At 38.3% G+C, this 20,524-nt stretch overlaps 1 protein-coding gene across 1 annotated transcript in view; it reads right to left on the bottom strand.

Moving 5' to 3' along the window:
* The window catches only part of LOC124556243 (potassium voltage-gated channel unc-103), a 700,301-nt gene that overhangs the window by 295,891 nt on the left and 383,886 nt on the right, over nucleotides 1–20,524 (bottom strand). The window lies entirely within an intron of this gene.

Genomic DNA, 20,524 nt, shown 5'->3' with positions numbered 1-20,524 from the left:
ACAAAACACAGTATATACAGTTCCACACAGTAAATGGAATGACACCATTAATAAATATAGACTTTGATCAGAAATCAGTAGCTAAGGTAGAATATTCAAAATTTCTAGGTGTATGCATTGATGAGTGGTTGAACTGGAAAAAACACACTGAGGATCTGCTGAAACGTTTGAGTTCAGCTACTTATGCTATTAGGGTGATTGCAAATTTTGGCGATACACATCTGAGTAAATTAGCTTACCACGCCTATTTTCATTCTCTGCTTTCGTATGGCATCATATTCTGGGGTAACTCATCATTGAGTAAAAGAGTGTTCATTGCACAAAAGCGTGTAATCAGAATAATTGCTGGAGCTCATCCAAGACCATCCTGCAGACACTTATTTAAAGAGCTAGAAATCTACACTGTAGCCTCACAATATATACATTCACTTATGAAATTTGTTATTAACAATCCGAACGAATTCAAAAGTAATAGCAGTGTACATGGCTACAACACTAGGAGAAAGGATGATCTTCACTACTCAAGGTTAAATCTAACTTTGGCTCAGAAGGGGGTAAATTATGCTGCCACAAAAGTCTTTGGTCACTTACCTAATAGAATCAAAAGTCTGACAGATAGCCATATAGCATTTGAAAGGAAATTAAAAGAATTTCTTAATGGCAACTCCTTTTACTCGTTAGATGAATTTTTGGATATAGTAAGTGGGTAATTTCCCAACCCCCCCCCCCCCCCCCACCACCAAAAAAAAATTAAAAATTAAAAATATTGAGTGTCATGTAAAATTTTGTCTAATGTAATATCTTGTATAGACACCTTTTATTAACCTGACACTTTCCACATTATTACGAAGTGTCGTATTCATGATCTATGAGACAAGTACTAATCTAATGCAATCTGGAGAAATTCACTGTTCAAAATAAATGATCAAAGACCCATGTGAACATTATTATCATTTCACAATCTTCAGACACTTAATGGGCACTCATATTGAACATCTTATGGCTTTAGCATAATCATCAATTAATTCCACAATAGATCCATGGAGGTAGATACTACATGTGCTACACCTTTTGTGCTTAAGGTATATCATGACATGAGCTCTGTGTTGGCTATCATTGTTTTGTTGTAGGATAAAATAATGAACAAACTGATCTGCAGCATGAAAAACATCAACACATTGAATGACATATCTCTAGAGCAGTAAACTAACAGTTCCAAATGAAAAGATATGGAGATCTGGATGTTAGAGATTAGATTAGATTAGATTAATACTAGTTCCATGGATCATGAATACGATATTTCGTAATGATGTGGAACAAATCGAATTTTCCAATACATGACATAATTAGTTTAATTTAACAACATACTTAAGTTGATATAACAACTTTATTTTTTTTGTGTTTTTTTGTTTTTCTTTATTTTTTATTATTATTTTTTTATTTTTTTTAATATTTTTTTTTTTTTTTTTATTCTTAATTTATATCTAAAAATTCCTCTATGGAGTAGAAGGAGTTGTCATTCAGAAATTCTTTTAATTTCTTCTTAAATACTTGTTGGTTATCTGTCAGACTTTTGATACTATTTGGTAAGTGACCAAAGACTTTAGTGCCAGTATAATTCACCCCTTTCTGTGCCAAAGTTAGATTTAATCTTGAATAGTGAAGATCGTCCTTTCTCCTGGTATTGTAGTTATGCACACTGCTATTACTTTTGAATTGGGTTTTGTTGTTAATAACAAATTTCATAAGAGAGTATATATACTGAGAAGCTACTGTGAATATCCCTAGATCCTTAAATAAATGTCTGCAGGATGATCTTGGGTGGACTCCAGCTATTATTCTGATTACACGCTTTTGTGCAATAAATACTTTATTCCTCAGTGATGAATTACCCCAAAATATGATGCCATATGAAAGCAATGAGTGAAAATAGGCGTAGTAAGCTAATTTACTAAGATGTTTATCACCAAAATTTGCAATGACCCTTATTGCATAAGTAGCTGAACTCAAACGTTTCAGCAGATCATCAGTGTGTTTCTTCCAATTTAATCTCTCATCAATGGACATACCTAAAAATTTGGAATATTCTACCTTAGCTATATGCTTCTGATTAAGGTCTATATTTATTAATGGCGTCATACCATTCACTGTACGGAACTGTATGTACTGTGTCTTATCAAAATTCAGTGAGAGTCCGTTTACAAGGAACCACTTAGTAATTTTCTGAAAGACAGTATTGACAATTTCATCAGTTAATTCTTGTTTCTCAGGTGTGATTACTATACTTGTATCATCAGCAAAGAGAACTAACTTTGCCTCTTCATGAATATAGAATGGCAAGTCATTAATATATAATAAGAACAACATTGTGCATTTCAAAATGAGCAAACTCCATTAATTTTATATATGAGGAAATCATCAATGGTTTATATGTCCTTAGAGTCAAAGACATGACAATATCTATATTTTGAACAGAAATGGCACTTGGAATGTTTTCCATTCTCACTCTTTGTTGGTATAACAGGATAATTCTAGTCTAGAATTAGTCAAAGGCTTTTGACTTCATTGACTTCCTCCACACATTAATGGTTATGATTTTCTTAGCATTCTGATTATTTACATGTAAACTGCACAATGGATTTAAAAAATGTTCAGTCTGAATCCATTTAGCTTCAAGAGGTTTCCAGGATAGTGAGTGAAATTACATCAAAATCATATTTTTTCACTATACTTAATTAGAAGAAATGTGTCATCTGGAAATGGAAAGCACAGGGAATTTATATTTACAAGCAAGTCATTCACATACAACAGAAACCTTGTGTTTTTGTACTCTGTTTAGAATCATTTATAGGATCTGAGGTAGCAATTATCCTATTTCATGCATTCGTTCAGCAGATATGATGTAAGCCATAACAATGCATTGCGCCAATTTCACATTTATTTTGTTTAGTAATGGGCTAGACAAGTTTTACAGAGTTAAAGAATCTTTCCAAATCACTGAAATTTAATGTACTGTCACTATCAGTACCCTAGTAAAATATATTTCTGATGCTTTGCACAAATATATTTATGGTTGTGACAGTGTTACTTCCATCTTGAACTGCCAGCCATTTACATACAACTATATTATATTTTGAAATGAAATATTTAATTTGGATTGCATATAGATCTTTCCATACTTTCAGCGTGATTAAAAGAATTGAAAAATAGCTGTAATTTCTCATGTCTTTCATAACATCTCTCTCGAACAGATGTTTTTCTTTTGCATATATTAACATACCAGGAATGCATCCGTAAAAAAAAAAAAATTGTAGTAACCAAGTGATACATGACACTGGTCCAAGTAACACAAATATGGTTTTATTCATGAACCTCAGAACAATAATGGAAAACAGACTCTCATGGGTCTCCACGTAATGACACACAGTACACTGATGTGGACTCAAAAGAGACTCAGTTAGCACTGCTGAGTGCACACACACACACACATATATATTATATATATGTGAGTTGCTGGCAGATGGTACAGCAGAGACCTTGACACATGCACACAGCCTCCAGCATCCAGCCCAATCTAATACAGTTGGCAACTGATTCAAACAAGCACCCACAGTGATATATCTGTCAGGGCACTCACGGTCACATGCACTAGTTGCAGCATACAGCACACCTCTCCCTCATTAAAAGTGGGTGCTTAAATGATGGAGGAGATGCTGGTGGCCTGACAAAAGTCACATCCATCAGATCCAGAGCAGCACTAGCCAGTGCTGATGGAATCTGCCAGGCAGGCATCAGAGCATAGGGCCAGTATGCACGAGGATGTAGATATGAGCTTGGGGGGTGAGCCCCTGAGGCACCTGATGACAGCACTGGAGAGAAGGGTGCCATCGCCATCTCTGTGTCATAATCAGCAGGTACATCCCAGTCTGGAGGAGATGTGGCTGGACACACTGGTGACAATGCCTGATGCAATGATGGCAGAATTGGCCCAGCAGGCTGCACCAACAGGCCAGATGCTAGAGATGAACTGGCACTGGCGCTGGGAAACAGGAACCCCATGGTGCTATAGTGCAGCACAGGAAATAGACAGGCAGCCATTGGGAGGGTGTTGGGGGGGGATTGCCTCCACAGTAGGCAATGATGGGCTCAAGGCAGAAGGCAGCAGGGCAGGCTGCAGTGATGGGGGCCTCACCAGCAAACTGGTAGCTTCCGGTAGTGAGGAGGAGTGCAGTCATCAAAGTGGTGGGACAACAGCCAATCAGTTATATGGTTGTCACAAGGACAGTGTCCCCATCAGTGGAAAACAGTGGTCGGTAAATCTTTGCACCCACACCAGTGATCCCAGTGCGAAGAGGTCAGATGAAGCCAACCACAACAGGTGCAATGCAGGCTGCAGAAGCTGGAGGAGTGTGTGTGGCTGTCAGCCATGAAGCAACTCAGCCACGCTCTGCTCTCACACTGACATTAAGTGATATGTTCTCAGAAAAGGGAGAAGGGCAGCATCCAGCAAAGAATCCACAACAAACTATTTCATTTAGTACTTGAATGAATGCAACAGTCATTCCACCTTGCCGTTTGATTATGGGTGGAATGGTGGAGCCATAACATGATGAATACAATGATGGGAACAAAAAACTGAAAGAATGGGGCCCATTAATGGAAAGTAAGGTACAAAGCTACAACTCAATAGAGAAAACCCTCTACAGCATACAAATTGTGACCTCAGCCAATGTCAATGCAAGCCAGAGAATGTAAGGGAACCAGGAAAAAGCATGCATGACCAAGGAATTCACAAATGGACCTGTACAGTTGACATGAATGCATTACTTTGGCTGGATTGTAGCAGACCATGTGGACAGAGACTTCCTGTGAGCTGCTAGTTGTCGGGCACACTGCCCCCAAACAGCAACAAAATGGACAATTTTGTCATCAATCTCTGGCCAAAAAGCTTGTCTCCTACCTAATAGTTTAGTGCACAAAACTTCCCAATGGCCCCAGTGGAGAAGGCATAGAATGTCGCACCATAATGCAGGGGGAATGACTATTCTGGGAGCTGGGAGAGAGGTCTTACGTGGACTACAGTGAAACACTGTTAAAAACAGAGAGGTGATAATACAAGGAAAAATATTTGCACAGGGGGTTCAAAGGCCAATCCGGTAGTTTATGTGACCTGCCTGTGAATAAATTGAACCACCTGGTGGAGAAATGGGTTGGCAGCAATGGCAGCTGCTATCTACAAGCTTGTAATTGGAAAACCCTTGACTTCAGCCTTCATTACAATATGAAGATGTAAGCAAAGCAATTCTTCACAATCAAAGTTGGGATCAGGACCCACAGGAAGGCAGGACAAGGTGTCCACATTAGCATTTTTAAATGTAGGTCAAAAATGGATTTCACAGTTGTAGTGACAGAAGAACAGTGCCCAGTGTTTCAGATGGTTTGCCGCTTTGTCAGACAAGGAAGTGTGAGGGTTTATGATCAGTAATAAGGTTAAACTATGATCCATATAAAAAATATGAAATATCTTGAGAGCATAGACTATGCCAAGAGCTTCTTTTGCCACCTCAGGGTAACACTACTGGACCAGAGTGAGAGATTTCAAGACAAAAGCAATAGGTCATTCAGAGTCATCAGCATATCAGTGCACTAACGCAACACCAAGGCTTTACTGTGAGACGTCAGTCACCAAAACTGTGTGTTTGTCTAATGTAGCTAAACATAGGGTTGAGTGTAGTTTGGATTTTGATATTTGGAAATCATTTTCGTAATCCAGGCCCCATCAAAAATGTAGATTCTTGCATAACAGTACATGCAACAGGCGGGCCAATGTGGCTGCCCTGGCAAGAATTTATGGTAGTAGGCTGTCTTCCCTAGGAAGGCCTGAAGTTCCATCATGAACGAGGGGTGATACATAGATGTAACTGCAGAGGTATGGTCTGGCAGAGGGTGAACCCCATTCTGCAAGACCTCAAAGCCTAAATAAATAACTGAAGGTTGAAAAAAAACTGAGACTTTTTTGTGAGGTTAAACCATAAGTTTCCGTATTGTAAGACAGAAACAAAGTGCCTAAATTTTCCAAGTGATTGGCCATGGAGGAGCCTGTGACAACAATATCATCCAGATAATTAATGCAACCCAGAACAGGAATAGACAAATGCTTTAAAAAAACTTTGTTAAACAGCAGGGGCACTAGGCACACCAAATGGAAGGCACAAATAATAATAGAGACCAAAAGGAGCATTCAAACCCAAAACTCGACAAGACACTTCGTCCACAGGAACCACGCTTCAGACAAATCAGTTTTAAAAAAGTACTAGCCACTCCACATTTTTACCAAAAGTTCCTCCTGGCATGAGAGAGGATACGTATACATGGTCAACTGCACATCAACAGTAGTGCTGAAGTCACCACAGGGCAAAGTTTTCCCAATCGCTTCCAAATTACAGCCAGTGAAATGACCAGTCACTAGCCATTACAGGTTGTACCACTACTAGAGATTGAAGTCTGTCCCATTCTGCTTACACTTGATCTTTCATGGCGACAGGAACGGATGCACATGACAAAAATGAAGTCAAGCCACGCATTTCAAAGAAATATGAGCAGAAAAATTCGTAGCACACCTTACACCCTCTGAGAACAAGTCTGAAAACTCTTCACACCATGTTTCCAACTGATAATATGGTACCTAATGGGCCACATGGTGAACTGCATTGATGAGAGAAAATCCAAATGCCTGAAATGTGTCCATCTCTTTTCAACATTGGCATCATCAATCACAAAAAATGTAATGGAGTGAACAACTGACTTGTAAGAGGCAGATCCTGTAAATTGTACCAACAATGCAATGTTCTGTTTGTTGTAACAGACCAGCTTCTGCATGACCAGTATCAACAGCAGCAAGCTTAAACTCACATATGTTTGAGAATTCAATAACATCTCTGCAGCGCTTGTATTGAGCTATAACCGGATCACCTGGCGAAAAACACTTGATTCTATAAACAACTTGGGAGGAGTCACAAGCATTTGAGTCACACAGTTTACATCCATGTCCATACCCTGAGCAACCTTCAATGAATGTCAGAGGGAGGCGATGAGGCCTTTATTCTGGTAAGTATTAAAAGTAGCCCAGCACTCAGGGCATGCCAAACATTCATGCTGGACAAAAAAGAAGGGACAAGATGGAAACAGAGAATGCTGATTGTGTGCTGTGATGGTTGTGGCTGCTTTGCTTGTCCTTGTTCAGCTCGGTGCTGGGCCTATATATTTATTGTCACTACTACCACTTCCTAATGCAAGCTATCTGTCGTCCTAGTGGTAACATCTTGTGACAGCAGTGCTTCATCATCCCACATTTCAATTTGGTCACCTACTGCCTGATAAACTTCAAAAGACTGTGCTATTTGCAAAACTTCTGCCAATGGGGAGGGTGGTGGGGTGTTTCACAGAGTAAAGCCTTCTGGTGCACTTCCTTGTCTGGAGTTGAACAGATCTGTCTGTTAATAGAAGCTGACATAGTGATCATGGCTGAAATAAGCTCAAAGAAATCACAAGAAAATCACAGATCACCAAGATGATAAGGATATCCTGCAAACACATATGTGAATTGTAAATCACAGAAAAACATTCCAGAAATCCTGCCTATATATATCATTTAAAACAGTACTGTAAAATGCTAAGTAATGTAATTAAATACTCAAAAAGCTCATATTTTAACACCAAAATCAACCAAACCTGTAATAAAATCAAAACAAACTGTGATATAATCAGGAGTGAGTCAGGTGTCAACAGCGCTAATAAACATGTAGACTTTGTTTTAAATATTGATGATAAATATATAAGCAATCAAGAGATAGTTGCAAAAAAATTCAATGACCATTTCATAAGTGGTGCTGCACAAATAGGCTGCAATGGCTCCTTAGAAAGTGCCATGGAGATACCGAAACACAATTCTCCAAATCTAGTAAGTAAAATAAGTGTATCCTCCCCTAACTAGTAACAAAGTAAAGAAAACTATTGTATCATTAAAAATTAAAGAACTATCAGGTGTAGATAATATTTCCAGTAATCTACAAAAAGCCTGCTCTCATCAATTATCTAAAGTTTTATCCGACATATATAATGCCTTATGTATCAGGGGGTCTTCCCAGATGGAATAAAGCTTGCTATAGTGAAGCCACTACACAAAAAGGGAGACTCAACACATGTCACTAACTATTGCCCCATCTTTCTTTTGACCACTTCTGCAAAAGTCTGAAAAAATTACTGCATTCCAGAATTATATGGCACCTCGAAAACTTTCAAATGTCAGTGATAGTTTGGTTTCTGAAAAGGTATGTCCACTACTGGAGAAATATTTCCATTCACAAATGACATATTGGGATCCCTTGATATAAAAATGAAGCCAGTTGGGATCTTTTGTGATCTCTCTTAGGCTTTTGACTGAGTAGATCACAAAATCTTTGTCAATAAAGCATTGCACTACAGCATCAGAGGGGCAGTGAGAAACTGGCTACAATCTTACTTAAATGGTAGGAAGCAGAAGGTAGCTATTGATAAGAGCAGCATAGCAGGGGATGAAGTGAAATCTGACTGGGGCACTGCACTCTACGAGTTCCTCAGGGGTCAGTTCTTGATCCACTGCTGTTTCTAATTTGCATAAATGTCCAGCCTTTGTCAAACAAAACATGCAAGTTTACTATGTTTGCTGATGATACTAGCACTATGATAAACAACAAACAGTCCACTGACATAAAAGCTGAAGCCAACAAATTACTTTCAGAACTCTTAGCCTAACTCACTAACAGTGAACCTGAACAACCAATTACATCCACTTCAGCTTTGATCATGAAGTCCCACAAGAGATTCCTATTTTACATGACAGTCATCAAATTCAAAGAGTACATTGGACCAAATTCTTTGGACTCCTCATACACAGTAGGGTCAGGTGGCAACATCATATCCAATACACCATAAAAAATTGTCCTCTGCTATTTTTACCATTAGGACAATCTCATAAAGTGGAGACATCTGTGACACAAAATATACTTATTTTGGGAACTTACATTCCATCATGTGCTATGGAATTAACTTCTGGGGCACTTCACCTTCATCAAAGAAAATCTGCTTGCAGTAAAAATGTAGTCCAACTAATGTGCAAAGTTTATTCAAGAACCTCCTGCTGTAATTTGTTCAAGATGCTCGGGATACTTACTACAACATCCCAATATATTTACTTGATTATGAGTTTCATGGTTGAGGATCCTGCCCACTATGCAACCAGTGAAATGTTCCATGATCACAACACAGGGAGGAAGGCTAACCTCCACTGTGAACTAAAAGCTCTATCTCAGGTGCAGAAAGGTGTACAGCACTCCAATGTTAAAATTTTTAATTCACCGCCTGCATAGTAACAAGGCATTACTTAAAAGTACATTTACTTCAAAAAGCTTTTTATTCATTCAATGAATTTTTTGACAGAGAAGCATGAAATTTGGATATATATATATATATATATATATATATATATATATATATATATATATATATATATATATATATATATATATATATATATATATATATTTTCACTGCTTGTTTGTCACATTTTAAACAACATGTGTTAATACTTGTCTTTATCCCTCTGCTTACTTCTTCTGTTGTAGTTTTATATTATATATTATGTGCTTTCCCTGCAACTGTTTTTGTAAAATAAATATTATGTTCTATGGCTATTTTTGTAAGTTAACTACTATGTTCTATGTAAATACATTTGTATAATATTTAAGTCATTCCATATCCCTGTGTCTCAGATGCATTAATGATCTAAGAAATAAGTATATACGTAAATAAGATAAAAATAAGTTCAATCAGAGCCAGTAGTGCAGCATCCATAATGAATAAACCCGATGAAAATGCACTTAAGGATTGCACATGCAGAAACCATCCCATCCTTGTCACCATTTGTGTAGTATCCAAGAAATACATGGGTCTGGTCCAAGTAACACAGATATGATTTTATACATGAATCTCAGAACAATAATGGATAACAGCCTCTTGTGGATCCCCATGTAACAAGAAACACTGATGTCAACAGTACACTGAATGGACATAAGGGAATAAGCTAGTGCTGCTCTGTGGATATATATGTGTGAGTCACAAACAGATGGATTGGTGAAGACCTTGCTGCATGCATGCCTCCAACAAGTGACTTCAGTGATACAGTTGGTGGCCAATTTGAACACACACATGTGGTGACACCAAACACGGTGCACTCACACTCACATGCACTATTTGCAGGATACAGCAATAATTTTTCGAAGTACAGATGTCATACAAGGACACCTATTGGTTTATGCACTTAAGTGTTTATACCATCTCATCCTTATCGCATCACACAGAAATTTGTTAAGTTGTAATGTATTTCCAACATTCCTTGTCAAAACATTTTTAGATTCTGTGAGGCACATAGATTTTGGGACAAGTCAAAAGTAATTTTCTTCACTCTGATTATTTGGTATATCAACATCAACATTCTGTTATTATAAAATCTAACACGTCATTCTTTTTAACAATAGATAATGCTAACAGTGTTTGTCTTGTTTTTAAATCTAAAAAATAAGTTGTCAATTGTTTCCCACCTTATAATATTCTGAAATAAAATTTTACAACATGTGAAACACTTAATAAAAGCCTAGTTGTTATATTTTAGTTCACTATTTAGCTGGCTTTTTCTAGCACCAGAAATATTTATATCAAGAGAAATTCACTAACTTATAGCTTTCTAACACATGGTTCTAGGCATTACTGGATCACTCACTAAACCAATCTAGAATGCTACCTAGTAATTTGTCAAAGTTTCTAGTTTTTAAAACTACAGCAATCAAAAAACATTTGAACTCAATTAATTATTAAATATAATTATTTTTATTAAAATTCCTTTATACATTGTTTTTCATATTTGAAAACTGCCTACATGTTTTTGACAGTTCAGTAACCAGAAAATGTTTAGTGGTAAAAGATACCAAGATGTAAACGTTTTTAAATGTATAATTTGTGAAAATATTGTAAATATGTGTTGCACACAGACAAAGATGCTTCAGATTTTTTGAAATATGTCAATAAACCTTGAAGTATGCGCCTGTTTGTCTATGATAATAGTTGTATCATACTGTAAGACACAAACAGTAGCACAGTCACAATAAATCAAAGTTTATTCTTCTTCCACATACAAGGAAACAAGAGTTTAGAGTATACACACATACGTAGAAACAGTCCAGGTACTGATACAAGCAGTTGCTGACAATAAGTAACACAATATGAGAGTGAGTGCCTAATGCACTGTGGTTATAAAGAGGAGGGCTCCAGTAGATGGCATGGTGGATGCCATGCCTTGTGCACAAGTCATGTGGCCCAGTACAAGTAGCCTCTGGTGACTGACCCATGCAGCTGCCATTGGCGGAATATTCAAAATGTACACTATATCATCAACAGTATCCAGACACCTGGCTGAAAATTACTTATGAGTTTGTGTGCCCTCCATTGATAATGCTGGAATTCAATATGCTGTTGGCCCACCCTTAGCCTTGATGACAGCTTTCACTCTCACAGGCATATGTTCAGTCAGGTGCTGGAAGGTTTCTTGGGGAATGCCAGCCCATTCTTCACAAATTGCTGCACTGAGGAGAGGTATCGATGTCAGTCGGTGAGACCTGGCATGAAGTTGGTTTTCCAAAACATCCCAAAGGTGTTTTATAGGATTCACGTCAGGACTCTGTGAAAGCCAGTCCATTACAGGGATGTTATTGTCATGTAACCACTCTGCCACAGGCTGTGCATTATGAACAGACGCTCGATCATCTTGAAAGATGCAATCGCCATCACCGAATTGCTCTTCAACAATGGGAAGCAAAAAGGCGATCAAAACATAAATTTAGTTAGGCCTGTGCTGTGATAGTGTGATGCAAAAATACAAGGGGTGCAAGCTCCTCCATGGAAAACATGACCACACCATAATGCCACCACCTCTGAATTTTACTGTTGGCACTACACACGCTGGCAGATGACGTTCAGTGGGCATTCACCATACCCACACCCTGCCATCAGATCGCCACTCTGTGTACCATGATTCATCACTCCACACAACATTTTTCCACTGTTCAGTTGTCCAATGTTTATGCTCCTTACACCAAGCGAGGTGTCATTTGGCATTTACCGGCATGATGTGTGGCTTATGAGTAGCCACTCGACCATGAAATCCAAGTTTTCTCACCTCATGCCTAACTGTTGTAGTACTTGCAGTGGATCCTGATGCAGTTTGGAATTCCTGTGTGATGGTTTGGATAGATGTCTGCCTACTACACATTACAACCATCTTCAACTGTCAGTGGTCTCTGTCAGTCAATAGAAAAGGTCACCCTGTATGCTTTTGTGCTGTACATGTCACTTCACATTTCTACTTCATTATCACATCAGAAAGAGTGGACTTAGGGCTGTTTAGGAGCGTGGAAATCTCACGTACAGACATATGACACACGTGGTACCCAATCACCTGACCATGTTCGTAGTCCATGAGATCTGCGGAGCTCCGCATTCTGCTCTCTCACAATGTCTAATGACTACAGAGTCACTGATATTGAGTACCTAGAGTAGGTGGCAGCACAATGCACCTAATATAAAAAATGTAGGTTTTTGGGGGTGCCAGACACTTTTGATCACATAGTGTAGCATGCCAGTGGCCTGGTGCTATGGCACATATCCAAGTATTTCGTATGTGGCTATAGCACTAGCATTGTTATCTGATACCATTAATTTGAATTTTAACCAGAAGGCTATAGCTATTGTCTCTTGTAGGATTCTGTAAGTAAAAACCACTGTAATATTTAGATTCTCTGTCTCTATACTGCTGTGGTATTTGGGTTTCCAAGCTTTATACAACAGCTCTAACAAATACTCTCTTTGATCACATAAACTCATTTCAGTGCCAGCACTTTGAAGCAGGACTAATATATAAAAATGTTCTTAATTTGCATGTTAACCACTTTATTTTCTCCTTGGTTGTTGCTATTTCTGTAATTTATAAATTTCCGTGCATAAACTACATCTACATTTTACAGCCTCTTATCTTTTTTCTTTTATTGTTGTATTTCCATAGACACAATGTTTCTCACCTTTAACGAGTTTCTTAAGAGCTCATGAAGAATGATATTCTTATTTAAAAATGAAATGATTACTACAATTCTAACATAGCAGACCAAATGTCAAATTCTTTACACAACCCAAGAGAATACATTTGCCAAGATGCTGATTGTTATTTAGTATGAACTAATATAGGCTGCAGCAGTCCACTCACCCGACCACCGTCCCACACTGAACCCAGGGTTATTGTTCGGTTCAGCCCTCCATGAGACCCCCCCCCCCCCCCCCTCCGGGAACGTCTCACACCAGATGAACGTAACCCCAATTTTTGCGTGGTAGAGTAATGATGGTGTAAGTGTACATGGAGAAAGTGTTTGTGCAGCAATCACCGACATAGTGTAACTGAGGCAGAATAAGGGGAACCAACTGGGATTCGCCGAGGCAGATGGAAAACCACCTTAAAAATCATCCACAGATCGGTCAACACACTGGACCTTGACACTAACCTGTTGGGTGGATTCGTGCCAGGGACTGGCATGTCTTCCCGCCTGGAAAGCGGTGTGTTAGACTGAATGGCTAACCTAGTAAAAATTAAGTTAAACACCCCACCAGAATACTTCAGTATAAGATTTTGATGATGTCACTGTCATTATTCCATCTTGTATTTTCCATTGCTCAGTTTAAGATTTTTTTTATTGGTTTATCATAGTTGTCGTGTGAAGGAGACTACTAGTTGTATAATGCTTTCCAGTGACTCCAACTATGTTCATAGATACTGTTTTTCTTCATATCCATATCCAAAGTTATGTTTTCTGATCTGTGTAGTCATAAGTCAATTTAATTTTTTACATAGTCTCTTAATTACAATGTGACTTGTTTAAACAATGATATTCAATGTAATGGATGTTATTAAAATATGATATATACCCTTTTTTTTAATGTTGGCACTACTCTAGATTGAAATTTGATTAAGGCTATATAGTTCATCAAATTTTACACAGCAATGATTTTAAAGAGTTTGCTCATGGATGACAGATATTGCAGAATTTTGCACATGGTTAACTTTTAAAGCTAAACTTAATTCTTGATGACTGAGAGTGCAAACAGTGTGTTGTCATAGATGTGTAGACCTAATGAAAGCATTGAGACAGGAATAACAAGGTTTGCAGCAAATTTTCTGAAATGGGGGTGCTTGTTAAAGTCAAACCTGTGCAGTGATGGCAAGATCCCAACACATAGTCCCACCCTGGTTGTCCACTCCAACCAGCCTCATGAAAGAGTTTTATACCAATTACATCAATGAGAGATGGAGATATGCCTCACCTCTTGGTACTCAAAACAAGTTCAGACATTGTTTCAGAAGCAATGAAAACAGCATGCCATATTTAAAGGAATGTAAAACCTGCAAGATTAACAACAACTTTCAGATGCTCAAAACTTAGCTTCTACTTCAGTGAAAGAGTTTTCAACAGTTTCCATAGCAAAACTATGTATAAAAACCTGACAGAAAATCCAAAGAGATTCTTGTTGTATGTAAAGAATACCATTGGTAAGACACAACCAGTATCTTCACTGCATGATGGCCGTGGTAATGTTACTGTTGACAGCTACACTAAAGTGGAGTTACTAAACACAGTTTTCCAAAATTCCTTTACCAAAGAAGATGCAGTTAACATTCCAGAATTCAAATCAATAACAGCAGCCAATATGAATAATCTGGAAGTAGATACCCTCAGTGTAGCGAAGCAACTAAAGTCACCTAATAAAGGTATTCTGGCCCAGAACATATACCAATCAGATTCCTTTTTGAGTATGTTAATGAAGTAGGTTAATTTTTAACAAACCCCATACAACCTTTCACTCAACAAAAGATCCATACCTAAAGACTGGAACATCACACAGGTTACACCAATACACAAGAAATGAAATAGAAGTAATCCACTGAACCATAGATCCATATCACTCACACTGTATTTAGAACATATACTGTGAATGAACATTGTGAAATGCTTGGAAGAAAATAGTCTGTTGACACATAGACAGCACATACACAGAAAATATTGTCCTTGTGAAACACAACTGGCTCTTCATTTGCATGATGTACTGGTGATTATTGGCAGCAGATCTCAAGTCCATTTCATATTTTTAGATTTCTAGAAGGCTTTTGGCAGGATTCCCCACAAGCAGATTCTAATCAACTTGTGTGCCCATGGAGTATCAACTCAGTTGTGCAGCTGGGTATGTTATATCTTGTCAGAAAGGTCCCAGTTCACAGTAACTGACGGTAAATCGTCCAGTGAAACCAAAGTGATATCTGGGGTTCCCCAAGGGAGAGTTATAGGACCTCTACTATTCTTAATATATATACATGTCAATTAGACAGTAATCATGTACATGTATTTACATTCATTAATATCTCATGAAATATTGTATTTTGGGTTACTTGTATTTTAGAAAAAATACTTCAGTGCAAAAATCATTTCACAGTAATGATGTCTAGTTCTCAATAACTGTGTAGAAACCTCAATAAGCTATTTGTAATTTAAATTACATTCTACATCAACAAACATGCTCCACAAGCCAACATGAAGTGCATGGCAGAGTGTGCCACATATCCCACCACTCATTTTCCCTCCTGTTCCACTCAAAAATAGAGCAAGGAAAAACAACTGCCCATAAGTCTCCATGCAAGTCCTAACTTCTCTCATCTTATCTTTGTGATCATTACATGAAATGTATATCAATTGCAGTAGAATTGTTCTGCAGTTAGCTTCAAATGACATTTCTCTAAATTTCCTGAAGATTGTCTCTTTAAAAGAAGGTTGTCTTCCCACCAGGGGTTCCCATTTCAGTTCATGAAGAATCTCCATAATACCTTCACGCTAATCAAACCTACAGGTTACAAATCTGGCGGCATCTCTCTGAATTGTTTCATTGTCTTCCTTTAATCTGACCTGGGAGGGATCCCAAACACTCAAGCAGTACTCAAGAAGGGGTCACACCAATGTTCTATATGCTACTTCATTTGCAGATGAACCACACTTTCCTAAAATTCCACACTTTCCTAAAATTCTCCCAATAAACTGAAGTTGAGCATTCACCTTCCCTATAGCATCCCTATATGTCCATTCCATTTCATATTGCTTTGCAGAGTTATACCTGCATACATAATAGATGTGACTGTGTCTGGCAGCACACTACTAGTGCTATATTTAAAAATTATTATGGGTTTGATTTTCTTACTAATCTGCAATAACGTACATTTTCCTACATTTATAGCTAGCTGCCATTCATCATACCAACTACAAATTCTATCTAAGTCACCCTGTAACCTCCAACAGTCAGTCAAGAGTAGGCCCAAATGTCACCAAGGCTGTTTTGACAATGCTGCAGAAGTTTCACTGGGAAGCCCTTACATATCCTCCATACAATCCCAATCTCTCCCCTTGTAATTTCCGTGATTTTGGTGCCCTGAAGACAGACATTCATGGTCGCTAATTTGCTTAGATCAAGAGGTGCACACCTTGGTACAATCATGGTTCCACAGGCAACTGCAAACATTTGTCCATGAAGTCATTGACCATCTTGTCTCACAATGGGATAAATGTAATAGCAATCATGGCAATTACTTTTGAAATAATAAAAAGTTTACTTACTTTTCTCCATCTGTTTCATTTTCATTTGAATGCATCTAAGACATAGCTGAAATGCTGACTGTAGTGTTAAGACAGTAGGTTGAAGGATCCTATCCTTATAATGCACAGCTCTCAAATTATGGTCCACAGCTATGAGGACATCAACACCCATACATGATGTTGCCAGAAAACACAAATGGCTTTGCTCCTTACTGAACCCAACAGACTGCAAGCATGAGACCTGAACTGGTGCCTACCCACCAACACACTCTTCTTCAATGATCATCAGGCATCACAAAAATCCTGCAGTCATTGGTGAAGAGACCCCAACACCACTCATCCAGGATACATTCCATATGTACCCTTGCTAACATTCTTTGTGCACCTTAATGTTGTGTGATTTGTGCTGTTGTTTGTAATCAATCCCCAGAGTTCAAGTTCATTGTGTGGAGACAGCTATCTACCCTTTGGATCAACATAGTCTTCTCAGCTGCATCCAAAAAGACAGCACAGGTTGGAGATAGAGCATACTCTATTCAGTTTTACTGAGAAATAGATTTACTTGATATTCATTGCAGAGCTGACTGTAAACACTGATTTTCTACAGGCAAAAGAATATTGCAAAAGTGTTTTCCAATCAAAAAATAAAAATTATCAAAATTATGAGTGTGATGCAAGACTTTTATTGGCCTTCCGCTAAACATACCTCAAATGTAATTAGTACTTTTCAGAGATGTCACCAATGTTGCAATTAATTCTGTTAGAGAGAGAAATCAAGAGAAGACATTGTTAACCAAGTTTTTCAAAGAACTATTAAATGGTACTCTGAACAATGACTCTTCCTTAAATATGATAAAAACAGTATATGGAGTTATTTACAAGGAATGGAATACCTTCTTTAGTTGATGCTGCGCAGCTTATGGATATTTGTGGCAAATCATATTTTACTGCCATCAAATGTAACAAAAAATCTTCATTATTGCTACCAGTTTCAATAACTGCTAATCATCGTCAGGCACAATAAGTAATATTTTTGTTGAGTATGATTCAAATCAATTGTGAATGATGATGATGAACAGCAACAGTTTACACTGATAGCTTACCAGATATAGACTGGGAAACTCAGATGTTTAGGATGGGTGGTAGGGACAGAGCATCGAGTGACATTATACTGAGTGCACCATCCAAAAATTAACTCGAGCAATTAAACAGAGAACCGACTCATGGAGATAACATCTTGGACCTACTGATAACAAACAGACCTGAACTTTTCGACTCTGTAAGTGCAGAACAGGGAATCAGTGATCATAAGGCCGTTGCAGCATCCCTGATTATGGAAGTTAATAGGAATATAAAAAAAGGGAGGAAGATTTATCTGTTTAGCAAGAGTAATAGAAGGCAGATTTCAGACTACCTGACAGATCAAAACAAAAATTTCTGTTCCGACACTGACAATGTTGAGTGTTTATGGAAGAAGTTCAAGGCAATTGTAAAATCCATTTTAGACAGGTACGTGCCGAGTAAAACTGTGAGGGACAGGAAAAACCCACCGTGGTTCAACAACAAAGTTGGGAAACTACTGCGAAAGGAAAGAGAGCTTCATTCCAAGTTTAAATGCAGCCAAAACCTCTCAGACAAACAGAAGCTAAATGATGTCAAAGTTAGTGTAAGGAGGGCTATGCATGAAGTGTTCAGTGAATTTGAAAGTAAAATTCTATGTACTGACTTGACAGAAGATCCTAGGAAGTTCTGGTCTTACATTAAATCAGTAAGTGGCTCGAAACAGCATATCCAGACACTCCAGGATGATGGTGGCATTGAAACAGAGGATGACACGTGTAAAGCTGAAATACCAAAGACCTTTTTCCAAAGCTGTTTCACAGAGGAAGACCGCACTGCAGTTCCTTCTCTAAATCCTCGCACAAACGAAAAAATGGCTGACATTGAAATAAGTGTCCAAGGAATAGAAAAGCAACTGGAATCACTCAACAGAGGAAAGTCCACTGGACCTGATGGGATACCAATTCGATTCTACACAGAGTACGCGAAAGAACTTGCCCCCATTCTAACAACCGTGTACCGCAAGTCTCTAGAGGAACGGAAGGTTCCAAATGATTGGAAAAGAGCACAGGTAGTCACAGTCTTCAAGAAGGGTCGTCGAGCAGATGTGCAAAACTATAGACCTATATCTCTGACGTCGATCTGTTGTAGAATTTTAGAACATGTTTTTTGCTCGAGTATCATGTCGTTTTTGGAAACCCAGAATCTACTCTGTAGGAATCAACATGGATTCCAGAAACAGCAATCGTGTGAGACCCAACTCACTTTATTTGTTCATGAGACCCAGAAAATATTAGGTACAGGCTCCCAGTTAGATGCTATTTTCCTTGACTTCTGGAAGGCGTTCGATACAGTTCCACACTGTCGCCTGATAAATGAAGGAAGAGCCTATGGAATATCAGACCAGCTGTGTGGCTGGATTGAAGAGTTTTTAGCAAACAGAACACAGCATGTTGTTATCAATGGAGAGACGTCTACAGATGTTAACGTAACCTCTGGCGTGCCACAGGGGAGTGTTATGGGACCATTGCTTTTCACAATATATATAAATGACCTAGTAGATAGTGTCGGAAGTTCCATGCGGCTTTTCGTGGATGATGCTGTAGTATACAGAGAAGTTGCAGCATTAGAAAATTGTAGCGAAATGCAGGAAGATCTGCAGCGGATAGGTACTTGGTGCAGGGAGTGGCAACTGACCCTTAACATAGACAAATGTAATGTATTGCGAATACATAGAAAGAAGGATCCTTTATTGTATGATTATATGATAGCAGAACAAACACTGGTAGCAGTTACTTCTGTAAAATATCTGGGAGTATGCGTGCGGAACGATTTGAAGTGGAATGACCATATAAAATTAATTGTTGGTAAGGCGGGTACCAGGTTGAGATTCATTGGGAGAGTCCTTAGAAAATGTAGTCCATCAACAAAGGAGGTGGCTTACAAAACACTCGTTCAACCTATACTTGAGTATTGCTAATCAGTGTGGGATCCATACCAGATTGGGTTGATGGAGGAGGTAGAGAAGATCCAAAGAAGAGTGGCGCGTTTCATCACAGGGTTATTTGGTAACCGTGATAGCGTTACGGAGATGTTTAGCAAACTTAAGTGGCACACTCTACAAGAGAGGTGCTCTGCATCGTGGTGTAGCTTGCTCGCCAGGCTTCGAGAGTGTGCGTTTCTGGATGAGGTATTGAATATATTGCTTGCCCCTACTTATACCTCCCGAGGAGATCACGAATGTAAAATTAGAGAGATTAGAGCGCGCACGGAGGCTTTCAGACAGTCGTTCTTCCCGTGAACCATACGCGACTGGAACAGAAAAGAGAGGTAATGACAGTGGCACATAAAGTGCCCTCCGCCACACACCGTTGGGTGGCTTGCGGAGTATAAATGTAGATGTAGAATAATAAATGTTTTCATGGCATCTGATGGTGATATAAAATGATTTTCAATAAAAAGAATACCACCATCCATTAATATAGAACATGGACAGGAGTAACTAAATGGGATAGAATGTACCAAAGTTTGGAAGTAAATATTGATGAAAATTTGAACTGGAAGAAACATACAACTAAGGTGCTCTAACAGTAAAGTTCAGATACATTATTTTAAGCTTCCTCAGTTAATCAACTGCCTGTACTGCCCTAGGCTGTCTAGCCAGATGCAGTCACTTAGAAAACACATTATTCCAA

This window comes from Schistocerca americana, chromosome X (assembly GCF_021461395.2).
Source record: "Schistocerca americana isolate TAMUIC-IGC-003095 chromosome X, iqSchAmer2.1, whole genome shotgun sequence".
In the NCBI taxonomy this organism is placed as follows: Eukaryota; Metazoa; Arthropoda; class Insecta; order Orthoptera; family Acrididae; genus Schistocerca; species Schistocerca americana.
The sequence above is the reverse complement of the archived record's forward strand: the minus strand, read 5'-3'. Positions and strand labels throughout refer to the sequence as shown.